The sequence below is a fragment of the Neocloeon triangulifer genome, unplaced genomic scaffold, assembly GCF_031216515.1.
Source record: "Neocloeon triangulifer isolate White Clay Creek 2 clone unplaced genomic scaffold, ASM3121651v1 ptg000004l, whole genome shotgun sequence".
NCBI classification, from domain to species: domain Eukaryota; kingdom Metazoa; phylum Arthropoda; class Insecta; order Ephemeroptera; family Baetidae; genus Neocloeon; species Neocloeon triangulifer.
This window is the reverse complement of record NW_026775547.1, coordinates 1,540,338-1,557,876: the sequence shown is the minus strand read 5'-3', so window position 1 is coordinate 1,557,876 and position 17,539 is coordinate 1,540,338. Positions and strand designations below refer to the sequence as shown.

Here is a 17,539-nt window from a genome sequence, read left to right as displayed (position 1 = left end):
GCATATTATTAGCAATAAAAATTCGCCGGCCGTAACAATAATACAAGAGGCCGTTTGCTCTCCCTCTCGCGATACAAAACGCACACGCTTTTTATGGCCACGCGCATCAGCCGGACGAATTTGTTCTGTTGCGCTTCAAACGCTGTTGGAGAACACCAAAGTTTTTAAAAGTTGGGAAAAGTAGGTCATTTATTAAAAATTTCCTTTGATAAGAGCTCAAAACTGGTGCACGTTTTTGCTTAAAAAATAAAAAAATCTTTAATAAAACTGTAATAAATAAATAAATTATACATTATACAATACTGTTTTACGATAGAAAGTAATATTGACGATATTTATGAATATTTAAATAAAAAGAACTTTATAATAATAATAATAACTTTAGCAAAAGATTAGTAAAATTTATCTGAAAAAATTTCAATGATTGTTGATTTTATTTTTTAATTTTTATTCTTTTATTTAATTTATTATTTATTTTTTATAATTTTAGTGTTATGTAATTTACTGCAATTTGACTTGATAAAAATCACAGATGATAAACCGATACTAAAGTTTATTCATTCAAAATAAAATTATATTTTTGTCGTTGTCTCCAATTCTGAATAAATGAATTAAAAAAAATAATTTCAATGTTGGGCCATGTTGATTATTTTATTTATATATAAATGATTTCAGATGAATTGAAATACGTTTCAATAATTTAATTAAGTTAAAGGTAAAAATAATGTGTTGCTAATTTATTAACATTCTCCTGACCCCCAGCATCTTCATTATATATGGTAGCCGTCATGAGAATATCTATCAATATATGAAAAACCTTGCCTACCTTGCAAAGTGTTACAAAGTTTCACCTGTGAAATTTTATCACAATATAAAACGCATCAAAAATTAAAGTTCAACATATATGCATATTTATCCCAAAATTTATTAATATGGTTATAATTGTAAACAAATATTTTTTGTAGAGAAAATGCTATAAAGCATTTTATGAAATTAGAATCATGTATCATTATAAACTTTTGCCCACATTTTATCTTTCTTTTAGGATTTAAAATTATGAAAATCTATTTTTTAAACTGAAATCCGGGTCTTATGTTTCAATATTATTAAAAACATTCGTTTTTTTTTTTTAAATTATTGGAATTTCTACATTATAAATCAGGCAGAAAACATTTTTGCTCGCGTATTTAAGCGTAGGGACGACAACATATCGTGTGCCAATATATGTGTATGTACTATTTTTGGCGCGGAGGTGCTTTTGTTGCTTAGCAAAAACCGCAAGAGACGTACGGCGGTTTGCTGGAAAAATTCGAGCGTCCCTCCAACTCTCTCCGGTCCGCGGGGAGAGAAAGGACGAGACGCAAAACAACTTTTCAATGGACCGCTGTGTTTGTATATGAATGTTGGCAGCGAGCGGATCGGCGGCAGGAGTTTTAACTTTTGCGGTCCATCGCCGCTCGACGCTACAAACTGCTTTTGCATAGGAGGCATTTTTAATTTTCAGCTTTCTGCTTTATTTGATTTCCCTGGAGGAGGAGGAGGCGAAGGAGTGCAGAAAGATATTCGTTTGTACGCGCTGGAGCAAACAGGACGGCAGCGCAGTGTGCGTTCGATGGATGTGTCTTTGTCAAACTTGGAGCTAACAAACACCATCAACTCGAACTGTTGGAAACCTCAAAAACACACTGGCTGCTGACATCGTGCACGGCGGGCGCGACACACAGAGACACACACAAAACATCCGCACTATTGACTCTCGCCCCCAAAGTTGTGCTTTACTGGCCCCGGGGCGGCAATCCCTTCCTGATTAAAGGCCGTGTCGAAAGCAGTCTCTCGGCCAAAGCGTGTAATCTTAAAAGTTAATGCCTTAAATGGAGTCCCTTGTGCCGGCAGTGCAAGACAAATCCTCAAATTGGCCTGCGAGGACACTTGCGCGCAACATGTCCGTAATGGTGTTGCTCCCAAGTGCGATCCGATTCGCTGTCAAACGAAACAAGCCAACGGTGCTCACTTGCCGAAAATGGGCAGGCAAATGTTTGCTCAGAATATATATTTTTTTTAAAGGTAAAATTGAAGTTGAACAAAAAACAAGTAATTCCGTGAAATTATAATTTATAATCATTCAAGGGTTCACGCAGGTTAAACCATTTAAATTTATTAGGATTTTCTGAAGTATTTAAAACGATAAAGGAAAAATTTATTGTATAGAGGGAAGTAACTTTCAGCAAAATTAATTAATATTTTTATTTATTTGTGTTTGCACTATGTAATATCAAATCCACCATATTTTGCGCTTAAATTGTGATTTTTTTTGCCAAAAAAAATCAATCAAAATATTTTTGATTAAAAAAAAATTTGCTTAAATTCATTAACTAATAAATTTCGAGTTCTTATTTGAAATAAAATAAATAACTTTCAATGGTCAAATGCACTAGATGTTATTTTAATTTGTGCAATTTTATAATTCTGGAAAAGAGCACGAAGGGCCTTCAATACAAAATTTTTTGATCTTGTGAAAATAAGAATACATTTTATTAAATCAATGTTAAAATTAATTCAATTTAAGTTTTCTTGGAATTGAGAATAAATTAAACATCAAAATCACTAAGAGCCCAATTAATTTCCATAACTCAAAAATATCAACTATGAATCATTAAAATAAAGTATCATAAATATGACAATGTATTTGTAATTAATTTCCTTAGTGGCGCGATAATTTGTGTTTCCTTCTTTTTTTTAGTTGCTGAAATGTCATTCTGCTATTTTATTACCACACTTTTGATCCTCATTAGATGACACGAGCGTTTGCTGAAAAATTCCAAATACCAAAAAGCGCGGTGCGCTAATAATTCATTAATTTTGGACGTTGGCTGCTTGTTGGGACCTCTCAATCATCTTTTGAAAGGCGAAATTCGCTGACCGCGCCGATAATAACATACACCGCGTGCATTTTATCCGAGAGCTCTGACGTTGTCCAATTAGTGGCAGGGGAGCGATCGGCGCGTCGAAATTCGTGTAAATTTGGCCAAATAACGGTCACTCGCGTTGTATGCGCGCAGCAATGCGAGAATGCAGAGGGTGATTAATGAAGCCGGGCAGATAAATTAGTTTTTAGCGAGAAGAGAGCAACAGAATGTTTGGCTTTTCTTGCGCGCCGGCGAGGGCGGAGGATTCCTCGGGGGAGCGCAGGAGCGGCGGCGGCGCTGGGCGGAGGGTGGACTGTCGTGTCTGCCCCGCCGAGAGCGAACAGGGCAGTCAGTGCATCGCAGCCACGCGCGCCCGCAGCATCTCTCGCACCCCCGGCTCTCTCGACACGCATCTCCCGAGTCCACGACTCTTCTCGCAGTTGCCGCGTAGTGTGAGTACCAAATGTTTTCCTACCTTAGGCGTAGTCTTAGAATTTCTCCGGCGGAATCTGAAAAAAGTAATTTTTAACTAAAAATTATTACTGATAAATTTTTGATAAGCAAATAAAAATGATAATGATGAAAAAGAGGGCAGAAATTGTTTAAAAAATTGTACTTCAAAGCTAGCATCGCATTTTTTCCACCACGTCTTTCAACCAAAAATTAACAAAATGAATATTTTATTCCAGTTTATTTCATATTTTTCATGTGACCTTTTTAACGGTCTATTCAACTAATTTAAAAAGTTAATTTAAAATTACTGACAATTGTGGATAGAATTAAGGAAAGAATTTTTATAAAATCAAATTTTTAAATTATGCAAAAATTCATGTCCTTTAATCATTTAACACAAACTGAAATACAGAAAAAAATTAAAAGATTGTTATAAAAAATTTATTACTGACATAAATTTTAGAAATTAGTTTTGGAATCATATTAAGTTCAACTAAGACATAATGTTATTATTTAGATTATATTTATTATTGTTTATTAATATAATATGTTTCTAATTTAATATTTTTCACATTTTTTTAATGTTATATTTTCCTTTTCCTTTGTAACACGTTTCTGTTATTTTTTTTTTTCAACAAAAATTCAACAAATTGACTAATGCGTGCACAAGAATTAAAATGTGTCAGTGTAGTAATTTAAATACATTACCTCCTTCTCTTTATTCACTTATTAAAATATTTGGAAAATATTATCTTCTTTAAATATAAATAATATATGTAAAAATTCGGAAAATTCAAACATAAAATTTTATGTACATGGAAATGTTTAAAGCATATCAAAGCTGAAAATGATTGTTAATACAAAGTTTGTTTTTTTTCAAGCACATGCATAGCCATTGTTAACTTGTTATTTATCATTATTTTACTAGACAAGCTATTTTATTAATTAATAACACATTTTTATATTTGTTTAAAGAAGTTGACACTTGAGGAGATTAAGTTTTAAGATTTTAATTTTCTATGTTGAAAAGCGGTGTTTTTTCAATTTGCTGATTTTTTTGTATTTTTCTTGCTCGTGAAATAGGGTCGCAGACCGTGACTGAAACTGTTAGAGCCATTTGTTTTTTGTATAAAAAAATTACATGTTTATAAATTAAAAAAAAAAAATAATTGATTTGATACATTGAAAAAAATTGTAAAAACCGTTTATTGTTTGCCCCCATTATTCAAATCAAAGCTTTTGAAATATTGCAAATAATTGTGGTTGAAAGCTCGGTTTGGGGCAAGCGTGATTTCAACGGTCTCTTTATACCAATACCCATGAGTACTGCAAATTACTCGCTCACTCGGTTTAATTCAATCCAGCCGGCGCTTGATCTCATCAAATTGTGCAGCGCGATTCTGATAAATTAAGCGGAATCGTCTCGTAATACAGTCTGGCGCTAATTTCATTAGCGAGTTCTTGTTCGCTTGCAAAGCGACTGAAAAAGAACGAGCTCTCACTCAGACATAATTAAAGAAGTGCACTAATGGGCGCGATTCAAAATTATCGCTTCATTTTACTAAAGAATGACTCTTGCGAATAGAACAGCCTGCAGGGAAATAAAAATCGGATCTCGGAAGCAGCAAATCCAAAAACTATAGTTTATCCCGTTTTATTGTTTGCAACTTTTGATAAGCCCCAATTCGACGCAAGAGGCAATTTTCCGCGGTGCGGTTTATATCGGAATGCACAAACTTTTTGCGTTATTGTTCTATTGGAGAGTTGTAGCAGTTCTTCTTGTTTGTTATTCGGCAATTTATAGGCGACGCCGCGCGCTTTTTATTTCTCTATGACCGGCAATACTTGTTTTTGCTTTTTATAAGATCTCATTTCTACGTGATTTGAATTCATCGCCGCCGATGTATTTCCCCGCGGACCTCCACCAGTTGAACAAACTGCCTGTATGAAAAATTCGTTCAGAACGCTCAATCTGCCCCAGTAGATCGCTTTTGCAGATGGTTTTAATAATTTTAATCCCACCAAGCGAGTTTGTTTTGTTGGTAAAAAAAAAATTAATTTATTCTGAAAATGATTGAAAAAAAGGGAATAATTTTATTCTTTTTCTATCACATGTGAGTTTAAATATGTATGAGTTCTGCAGAAATGATTTATTCTTGAAATTGAAGAAGCAAAATTTCAATATAAGTCAAATTTGCAATAGAAAGATTTCCTTAACAATGGATTGAAACAGGGGAACATCTTAACTCTTTACAAAATAATTTGAATCTCGAGGGAAAAAGCTGATTTGAATGACTATGGCTTATTTGTTCGAATTTTGTGATTTAACCAAGGCACTCTTCTTGCAAGATTAAAGAGATTTTGAAGATAAAATAGGAAATTTTGACGAATCCCTGGTTGATATATTAGAATTACAAATATTTTGACCGAAATACCAATTTCTGACAAGGAATTTTGCGTTCTTTTGAATTTAAAAGAAAGAATTACTAGAAAATAAATCGTGCTTTTATTATTTAAAAAAATTGATATTTTTTACGTTTTTCCCTGTTGTTCGAGGGTTAAAAGCGAACAATGCATTTATTACAAGTGCGCGGTTGGCAGTTCATGGTTTCAGGGAATCTGCTTCCTGGGTGCGGTTTCAGGCGGATCAGACACATGCGAAGGTAATAAAGCTCAAGGAATGCAATATCACAGTGACAGCTAGATTGCAAAGTGGACGACGACAAAATGTGCACAAGCCGAGTGTGTTTTTATTTATTAACTGCGCGCCTGTCATGTAATTCAGCACCAATTTCGCGTCTCTTTGCAGCTCGGCGGCGCAGCATCCTCGCTCGAGCTGTTCGCATATGTAGAGTATTATTATATGGAATGGAATAACACGGAGCGTTAATATGTTTCCCTTTCGCTGATTTATACAGCAGTGCTCTCGTCGCACATTGCTGCGCAGAAGCATCAAGGGTTATTAACCTTGAATGATAAGTTATCTTTCAAATTTAAGTAATTCTTATGATGGTTATGAACCATAAAAATCATCAAATTATAAAATTTTGGAAGATTTTATAATAAATTATATCAGTTTAAGACACTTTTCTATAAAGATAACAAAACCAGGCCAAACAAAATATTTTTTATTTTTAAATTCTGTTCACAATTAATTCATTCTGACAAACAGATTTTGGCAAATTGTGTCAATTTGATTGAAAGCATGTGAGACTGAACATTATTTTTTTCCGTAAATTGTCAGAAAATAGATTTTTTATAGAGTTTTTGAGAAATTATTTCGATCAGTTACATTTTTTTTTATTTAGCTAAAATTTGATTTATATTAGTTGAACAAATTCATTTTATAATCTTCATGCAACTGATTCATATTTAGAAAATAAATTAAATTTTTAATTTATTTACCTTTTCATCTATGAAAATCAGTGCCATAATTTATTAATTGTAGCAAAAAACTATTATTTAAAAAATTAAAGTTTGAATCATTCGAAAAAAGTAAATTTAATCTTATTTATTGACTAGAAATTTTGGCCTAGGCTGTTTTTTTTTCCTTTTTTGTTATATGAGACTCAAAAGAGACTGATCTGCATTCTGGGAATCACAATAAATATTTATATTTTACTTCCCAGAATATTAAATTTCCTTCCATGCAATTTCTTGTCGGCAAATTCCTTCATTATTTTGCATTTCCAGACGACAAGTTTGCATCCCAAGCAAATCGAATTATACCCGCGCGACGATGCAGAAATGTCTCGTCCATAAATGCAGTACAGAAGTGTCGTCGACAGAACAGCCGGTCATTTCTTGCAAAAGATGCACTCCGTAATATTATGTTTGAAAATTATGTTTTCCCAGAGTGAGGAGAGAGCATTAAATTGTCACGAATGTCATAAGAAAAAATGGCAGGTACGCACAGATTTCCTTTGGCGAGAGCGGAAGCGGCGAGCAGGAAATTGAATTTCACCCCGAGGAGCTGCCGCGGAATCACATTAAAATGAAGGAGAGCGGCCAGTGAGCGGCCCCTGTGCAACCCTCTCTGCTCCCATCTGCAAAACCAGGAAATTTTTAAAATTCACTCGTGAATATTCTGCTAATTAGCGTCCAATTCCGGCAGTACTTGATCAAAAGCACGCAGGAGAGTTAATTTATTTCCGCCCTGATGGAATATTTTACCAGCAGGAAAATAATGTTTTGGCAGCTTTTTACAACTCTTTAAAATGCAAATATATCGAAGCTGAAGTCTAACAATTTGGGCATATTATTTTATTAATGTAAATAAAATAATATACCATTATTAAAAATTTCTAAATATATCAATTAAAAAAAGAAACTATTTTAAATTGAATTTTTATTTTTATCAAAATTAATAATTTAACTCTAATTTCCTTTATTATAGATTGAAAGAAGTTTTTCAATTTTTATAACAATTAATCGAAAAATCCAAACTCGGCTGATGTTGAAAAATAATATCAATAAAATGCACTCATTACAAATTAATATTTCCACTTCATATTTTGTAAAAATAAAAAATTTGTACACATAAATTTAAAACTAGACAGTTTTCCTTTTATTAATATAGGTCAAAATTGATAGCAACGTTTTTTTCCACTTTTGCACCAGAGTTGGAATAAAATTAGAATACAAAATGAATAAACCGTGAATAATTTGATATTTATGAAGAGCTTATATAATTCAAGAGTCAATGTTTAATTAAATTTGTTGATTATTTCTCTCGTTCGAAACAAACAGCTGTATAAATGGCCAACCGGTGGAAAAGTGTCGGAAAACAGATGCAGGGTGCCAAGTTCAGCGGGGGGTGGCAATGCACGGGGGTGGCTGTGACGTGCCTGCAGGCCTGCGATAACGCGAGAGCTGCAATCGAATTTCAATTGCACCCGCACCGACTGACGAAAACACAAAGCGCCGCCGGTCATCTCGCGCGACTCATCGACTTTTGCCATTCACCCCCGGCCGCCGCTTATTATTCCGGGCCCGAATTAAACTCTAGCTTGTTTCACGCTCCATTCATCAATTCCATCAGCGCCTATAGCTGCTTCTCTCATAGACAGGCGGGCAGGGTCGTCAGCTGAGGGGTAGTTTCCATACTAGATCTTGAGACAGCGATATGGAAAAAGTGTGTGCTTAAAAAAAAGAAATATGCTTAGGCTTCTTTTGAATTATTAAATGGATTCTTTTTTCCCATTTTGATCCCTTAATCATTTTTAAATTGAAAGCTGAAATTATTTATGGATAAACAATAATATTATTGAGTTGTGGCGAATGGCAAAGCAATTGGGAAGGTTAATTGAAATCATTTTCATTTTGATTGATGAATTGTGTCATATAATATTTATATTTACAAACAATAATTGTTAATAATAGTAATGTTTACAATATCAACAAATATTTTGCAAGTAAGTGCTATTAAGTATTCAAAACATATATTAATTAGATATTTAAATAAAAAAAGCTAATTTGATTATTGATATTAATCAATATTGTCATCATAATAATAAAATATATCATGTACAATTTTATAAAAAAAAAATAATTATATTTATTTTAAATTAAAAAGTGCTCAATGCCCTTTATACGCATTAGAAGCATCTAATTTTCTTTCTAATTGGACCAGACACCAGATTCGCCTATAATAAACAAATCACAATAAGACGAGCGCAAATTGTATTATTTCTTAAATTGCATTATTCGATTCCTTCGTTGACTGTTTTTGGCATAATTTAATCAATATAATTGGTATTTTAGTAAGCTGAAAGTGAAGCTTTAGTTTCTAAAAATTTCAAAAACTTTTATTGAATACATACTCATTTTAAATGAAGTCATCTAAAAAAAAAAAAATGTAGTTTTTTTTAACAGCTTTATGCAGTTTCTACATGTACCTTACATTAAAGTCGTTTCCAAATTTTTCCTTGTCCTCATTAATTTAGCTGACTTTTGAATATATGAGGTGTCATAAATATATTTTTTTATTCTATTTTTATTTTAAATATTTACGAAATCACAGAAGAAATCAGAATACATGAAATTATTTGAACTGCATAAATTTATTTTTGTGTGCGTTTTCCTTGGAATTTTGTAAAAAATTTCTTATTAACATTAATACTAGATTTACCTTGTGTTGTAAAAGATTTACAGATACTGACTTTTGATCAATTTCGTCTATTTATTAATTTTTTTGACAAATTAACTGCTCTTTTTATTATTTCATAATATACGGGATTTGTTGCTGATGATGAGGGTGCGAACGAAGGTGTGTGACAAAAGCATCAGGCTGATAAACATCGGACCAAAGCTGCTGGTTGCCCACCAGCGAGGGGAGCAGCAATAATTCTTTGTTTGACACGGTCAAACAACCCGCTCGGCCGTCGGTCCTGTTATAGGTAGTCCACGATTGAAGTTCGCGCGAACGAACTTCGCTGAGCGAACAGGGAACTTCGCGCGAACTTTTTTTTCGTTCGCTTGAAGCGTCCACGATTGAAATACAATATTCGCGCGAAGTTACGTCACTAATACGTCACAAGTACCTAATAAATAAATTAAAAATTTAAATTTATCTTGTTAAGTTAAAAAAACTATATATTTGAGAACTGACCAAAAAATTTAATTGAAAATTCAGCAAAAAAATGTAAATAAATAAAAATAAAATATTTAATTTTCATGCGTTTTTTTATAGTAATTTACAAGAGTACTATAAAATGTCAATAATTTTAATATTAAATTTTTTTTCAATGGTTACAAAACAGCTAAAATATTGAAAATTAATCAATTGTTGGGAGGAAAATATTGAATTGTTAAGGCACCACCACCACAAAGAATTTTGCTAAAACTTCCATCCACCAAAATGAGTCCACTTAGAAATTAGAAAAATAATTATTCATCAAATTTTGAAAACGATTTTCTCAATACAATAGAATTGATATTAATAAAAATTGCAAAAATAAAACAGCGATGATAGACATTTTAGATTAATTAGCTTTCGTTTAAATTTCTTAAAAATAGTTTAGGGTAATGTAGAATTAAATTAAATTTTATAATCTCAATTGATCAATCTAATTAAAAATATCAATGTATCAATATATTTAAAACAAAAATTTTTTGTCTTTAAAACAATGAAGTTAATTTCTATGAAAATGAAGTTATAAGGTACCAAAAATGTAATCAAAATATATTGAAATGAGATAAATAAATTAATTAATTTGGCTTTAAAATTAAAATTTTCCTGTAAAATAAAAAAAAAAAACGAAATTGAGATCTGGCAAAAAATCTAAATAATTAAAAAAAAAATAACTCCATGAGCTTTTTTATTATTTTAATTTTTATGAAAAGCACGCATGCGCAAGATTTTTCGCTCGACGCGGGTCTGGCGAAGTTCGCCAGAGTAGAGCTCGATTCAACTCCAGCGAACTTCGCGCGAGTCGCGCGAACTGAGAAATTTCGCCCAGCGAACTGATCGTGGACGCTTTATGGGCCACACATGTTATTAACTTTGTTCGTTCGCGCGACTTTTCAATCGTGGACTACCTATTAGGGCGGCCGAAACAATAATACGCGCGCAATAAGTCTAATTGGCCGGATGACTGGTGCGGCCCTTTGAATTAACACTGCCTTTTTCCGTCCAACTCCCTCATTGTTCCTGACCTCCATTATGCGTATATATTCGAAAAGCGGCGGCGGCGGCGGCGACAATTGAGCAGTAAAAAGCCTGATGCTTCCTCGCGTCGTCTTGAGCGTGTTTGCAATAATACTATAGCCATGCCGCCTCGCCGACGATGGAATAAGACAAAGGAATTTCCATTGTTCCGGCACAAGAGTCATTTGCATTCATTAAATAGGGCGCGCTGCTGCTTTTGCGCTCAAATTAGAGGGAGCGCAGCCCGAAGGGCGCGCGCCATCAAAAAGGGCCCTGCTTTTTTCTGCAGTCGATGGTCTCCGGTTCGAGTTCCATTTACGAACATCTCCAGCGCACCGATTCCCCACACACCCTCCACGCGTGCTGTAAACAGTTTTAGTGAGGAATGTCGAGTGTTTTGTTTTTCTTTTGTCTCTAAGTGCAGCCGTTGATATAATTCCTGCTTTGGGTGAAAACAAGCCTTTTAGTTTTATGTTCGTGATATTTCCATCCCGTCGGTGAAAAGGTGTGAATTAGTCAGAAAATAGATCTTTATAGAAGTGAACAATTTAACGGCCCTGTTGTGTGTTTCAATAATTAAGAATGGAATTGTAATTTGCTTTCTTGTCCTATTCAATTTTAAGTCTCAAATTTCCTTTGGTTTCTCCAAATTTTTTAGGAGTTCTTTTTCATATCCGAGTTTTCTCTTTTCTGAATCGGAAAGTGCGCAGATTTTAGTTTATTTCAAACGGTTTTTGTTATCTTTATTTAAAATAATATTGCTTTGATTAAAACTTAATTTTAAAATAATGTTGCATTCATCAGTCTCTCTTTATTCATCAAATTTTTGCTTCCATCCGAAATAAAAAAGTAATTTTGAAATTTTTGATTCCTTGAAATTGGAATTGCTTAAGAAAATAATCATCAATATTTAATAAAATATGATTAATCTAACAAATCAATCCTAATATCTAATTTTTTTTTAAACACAAATACGCGTGAAAAACATGCAAATATTATTTTACCTAATATATCCTTTTTAACAAATAATCAGTTAGAAATTAGTTTCAAATCATGTTTATTAATGTATCACCGGGCATTCTCTGCCCAAATACCATACATTATATTTTATAAATTTACATGCAAAAGTTTTGGAAATCCCTTTATGGTTTTTGATTTTTTTTAATTGATTAGAATCTTCAAAACACGATATAGCGATACAGCTAAAATGCATTAATTTTATTGTAATAAATTGATATTTGTAAATGACATTCTACAGTTATTAAGATATCAGCTGATTTCAGCTATTTAGCTTGATGTTATATTTTACCCCCAAAAAATTCCTAAAAAGGCTATTTAACTAAATTGCGTTACTATCGCCAAAAAAAGATCTAAAATGAAGAAGAAAATAGCTAAGAAAAGCAGAAAATTACTCATGTTTTTTTTTCAAGATGAATCACTGGGGCGCACAATTAACAACAATTATTAAAGTTTTAATTGCAATCAGGAAAATCAATAATCAAATCATTCATCAAAAATCTTTACAATAGCAAAACACAAAGAATAACAAGTCCTTTAAAAGACAAAAACAGGCGCGAGAGCAGTTGTTCCTCTGGAGGCAAAAAGTGTTTCGTAGTCAAAAGGGAAGTGCTGTGTTTATAAAAAAAAAACACCATTGAACAAGCAGCGCCAATCCGCGCCGCCCGTTGATGCGGACGAATTTCTGCGACAATCGTCACGTCGTCATTGTTTTGCCCATTTTCACCAGCCGAGTACATAGAAATTTAAAGCTGTATCATGGCGTGTGTTTTGTTTTCGGTATTTAATAATAAAGCGCTCGCTCGCTCGCTCGCTCGTTCGCTCATCGTTCGCCGCCCTAATGAGTTTATGAGAGTTGTGTGTTTCTCTCTCCAAGATAGATAAAACATGTGCACCCCCTCCAGCCCCCCGAATAATATCAGAGGCGGCAGCGGCAGCCCCCGACCAGCCGTCGGCTGTTTCTTGACGAGTCTGCAGTGCGCTAATCACGTCGTAATTACACCTCAAGTGTTTGATTGATGATTTTCGCGACAAAATATAATATACACGCGGCGGCGGCGCGGGATACAAAAGCGCGCATTATCATCCCGTCGAGTGCGTGGTGGCGGCGGCGAAGCCAAAAACTTTGCCCGACCGAAAATTCGCAACGCAGAATGGCACTGATGTACTGACGAGATTTTAATGCGATTATGAATTTTTTTGCCAAATTATGGTGAACGACGAGCGGATTCAGTGGATATTTTAAATGGAGAAGAAAAGTACTTTCGAGTGCGGCCTGTTGATGCAAAAAGCCGTCTGGTAATTTTTAATGGAGTAATTTTAAATATTTTTTAGTAATTAACATTATTAATAAAAATCGTAATAAATTTTAATTTAAACAGAATTGTTTGTTTAATTTTAACGTTAAAAATTATTTCATTTTTTTAACATTTTTATAATAAAAAGGAAGCTTTAAAACAAATTCCAATCATATAAATAAATAAATAAATTTTACACCAAACATCATTGAAGTGTTTGATTAAATATACTTATAAAGTACGGGAAGTCTATATTTTGTTAACATTTTACACAACTATCAATGCAACATTGTAACCATTTTGATCTGCGTAATGTCGCTTAAAAATTTAAGAAATTATAAATTGTTAATGATAATGATATAATATAAATAACGAAAATGATAGGAAATTGACTTTTGAAAATCAAGATATTAGTTTTGCTCTATCACCTGTACAGTAACTTGGCGTAAAGAATCAAATACAGATCAGATGACAATTTTTGTATAGTTTGATTCAGGTTAGGAACAATATGAATTGGAGATTTTTCTACAATTTAGCAAAATATATTGGTTTTGTGCTCTTAATAACAATTTCAATGTTGATATTGCCAATCTCAGATGAGTTTAAACGAGGTTCTAAATAAAGAAATACATGAAAATTAAAATTTGCTGGGTACCAAATAAAAAAAATGTATCATTGAATAAAAAAAAAATTTATTTTAATTCTCAATCGCGCATAAAAGTTTATTGAAATTAAAATATGATCTTCTTATTCTATCCTCCACAAAGTCTTTTACACTGGACTTTTTAGTCATATTTTTATAGCACTTTAATTGAGCTGACATGATGATTTTGAAGAAAATGATCAATTTCAGCCAAATTCCATAATTCAGCTAAATTTTTATGAAAAAAATTTGATCAAACCCAGATAAGTGATACGCAGTGCCCATAAGAAAACATCAAATCGGAAAATTGGCAAAAGCAGACGGGGCCATTCGGCGAAATTGCGAGTCCGGTCGTGCCGGTTGCATAAGTTGAGAGTGTCGCGCAAACTGCGAATATCATCTCTTTCTCTCCAGGCTACGATTTTTGTTCAGAGGCAAAAACGAATGCTGAGCCCAGGGAAATAAGAAGCCCCTTTCTCTCTCTCTCCAGTACGCGTGCATCACCGGGCGATAATGTGCGAGAGGGCCGGCGTTTTTATTAATAAAATGTGGCCAAGAAGCGAGAGGGTCATAAACGCGCGCGACAATTACCCCTTTGGCCGCTTCGGGCTTGACCGTGGGGAGGCGAGCGAGAGTGCGCGAAATGGCGAGAAGCCAAGAAATATTATTTATTCGTCCAGCGTCCGTATAACTACATACATATGCATGCCGAGCTGCTCTCAATGGAATTCTGCCCTAATAGCACTTGAAACGCCACATAAATCTTGGCACCGAGTTATACAAGCGCCGCTTTAAAGGTGCTAATCTTTAATCTATTGCATTACATACATACAGACCCTCGGCCCCCAAATTTTCTGTTATGTCGTTTCTTGAAAGTGAAAGGACACGATGAATTGCAGAGATTTGATATCGGTCTCAAGCTAGCTCACAATAGAGTAAAAAACAAGAAATTTTGAGACTCCCAAAACTTAAATTAATTTAATTATGAACATTATTTAATACATTGCAAATGGAAACATAGTTTAATATTAAATGAAGATTAAATAACAAAATATTAATCCATTGAATATTTATCATTTTCATCAAAGGGAAATTAATTTTGTAGAGGAGAAAATTCGCGATTGTTGCTTATATTGATATTTGATTATAAATTTAGCTTCATCTCAGTGGATTTTTTTTATATTTTATTGAAAATTAAAATTTCATAGAAAATTACCATATCCGCAGATGAGAAAGGTAAGCACATAGCCTTAAAGCACTGTATCAAATTCATTTTTATCAAAAATTAAAGATTTATTATGGGTCGGGCTTTCCGTGTTAGGTAGCCAAATAATAAATTTCATATTTTGTTCAGGATCTATTCAATGTAAACATTGTAAACCTTTTTTTAAACAACAATTTTTGAGTTAAATGGTATGTATTCATTTTTACTTTTTACTAAATTATTAACAGCTCATGAATCGTTGCTGCAGGCAAAACTTGCATGCCATGCTTTTCAAGATGGTTTCATACATACTACTTATGAGAAGCAGATTGTGAATTAAAATAATGAATTCTATCATGATTCATGAGTGGGATTTACATTTTACGTGATATATTGCAATCAGGTGCTGTAATCTCATTTTAAATGCTTTTTTAGTCAAAATAAATTTTTAATGAGCAAATCTGCATTAAAACCAACCAGAAACATTAAATTATTGAATAAAAGACAAAATCAATAAATTTAATTCAGTTTTTTTAATGATTTTAATAATTTGTTGCAAAAAATATTATTATAAATTTTTGCAGTAATTATATAAAATTTACTTACATAGAAAACACAAACAAAAATTAAGGAACGAGAGTGAAATGACAAATTGCAATAAAAAGCGTTAATTTCCTGCTTCTGGCCACTTTTGCCACTGTGGCGATAACAAGCGAATTAACAACGCGAGTGTTGGGGAAGCAAAGAATAAAAGTGGTCTTTGTCTGTTTTTCGGGCGGAACCGATGCTGCAGTGGGTCCTCGTTTTTCCGGGTCGGGGTGTCATGTTCAGATGCAGCTCGAAGTGCTGTCGTTTGCCAGGGTTATGGCCACTTCGGCCATGTGTTAGCTACAAACACACACACGCGCTGCCCAATAAAACTGCACGCTCGAGTGTCTCCTCTTCTAATAATTCGCGCGCTCCGCCGGATAAAATTATTTCGGCTGCTGCAGAGAGAGCGAAAAACGCGCCAGAGTGGCCGAGTGTCGATAATCGCACCAGTTATATAATATACACTTTTTTTATTCGCAGCTAAACGCAGTTAATTGCGCTCCGAATTGAATTAAAGTTCGCCTCGCCTCGGAAAACGACCCGTCACGTCAGTGCGGACACTCGTAATGAAACTGTTGAAAACGCGCTCGGATCTAAAAATAAAAATTTAAACATAGAGCTTGTATTAAAAAGCAAATATATTACTATTTTAATCGGCAAGTTATTCGAGGTGATCGTTCAGTAATTTGCCTTTTGTCATGAATCTTAACAAATAAGTTGTTAAATACGTCGGTTCATACGTTGCAAACTTCAGGAAATTCTATTGAAACTAAAAAATACATCATTTGGAAATGAACTCTTTTCTTTTAAATTAAATTTATGGTTATTTAAAAAGTATACAAAATTGTAGAGCTACGTTTGAAAATTTCCAAGTTTGAAATTAATTAATTTTAATATATTCCGGCTCGTCTTGTTTATTTCAAAGAAGTAGTTAACTAAAAATTTAATAATCTTTCTAAATAATTAGAGCCTTGTGACCAAAATGGGAATTTTAATTTTATTAAAATTAAATTAAAATTTAATCTGAGTTTTAATAGACAAATAATGTGTGCAAAAGTTTTCATTTTGATTAAGAATTGATGAATTTAAAAATTAAATTTTGGACATGATACAATTTTTTTATATTAAATTTTTTTTTTAAATATTACTTATTTTTAAAATATTATCTTTTTACATAAATATTAGCAGAATTTTAATTTTATACTAAAATATATACTTAGCGATATTTATTTACCAAACTCCCATCTGCTCTCATCTACAGAATTGTAAATTATCTTTTGTCAAAATCAGTGCCTTCTTTGATGAAGAATAAAAAAAAAAGACTTATTAGAAACATAAACTTAATTTTTTTTTTTGAAATATGAGCATTAAAAGTTGTATTTTATTGAAATTTCATAACATTTGGTTTTTTATTTCTGTCCATTTGAGATCACATAACAATAAATCGGAAAAAAATCTTGAAGAGGACTATAAAATTAGTGACCTTTGAACAATTTTGACCGAATAAACTTTCCGTGTATTCGGCAGACGCTATAGGATTTCAACGATGGATCTTCTTCCAGGACGATCTGATTTTAAAGGCTGAGCGAGAATTCTTTCACAAATCGGGCGTTAAAGCTGCTTGGATGGGAAAGTGCGATTGCCAATTACGATGACATATTAGAGGAAAAGCAATTACCCCTCTCACTTTGCCTCTTTTGTGAGCGACTAGCGTTGTCGGAGGGTTTGCGAATAATAATAAATGGAGATCGGCGGGGTCTGTTGCGCAATTTGGCGCGC

At 33.2% G+C, this 17,539-nt stretch overlaps 1 protein-coding gene across 2 annotated transcripts in view; it reads left to right on the top strand.

Annotated features, from left to right (window-relative positions):
- LOC132193431 (lachesin-like) overlaps positions 1 to 17,539 on the top strand; it is a 109,070-nt gene that overhangs the window by 26,083 nt on the left and 65,448 nt on the right. The window contains exon 1 of one of the 2 annotated variants that reach the window (XM_059614090.1): positions 3,259 to 3,358. The exons of the other annotated variant lie outside the window; for it this stretch is intronic. The gene's annotated coding sequence lies outside the window, so the exon portion shown is untranslated. Of the gene's footprint in view, positions 1 to 3,258; positions 3,359 to 17,539 lie in introns of those variants that run through there. 2 annotated transcript variants of the gene reach the window in all.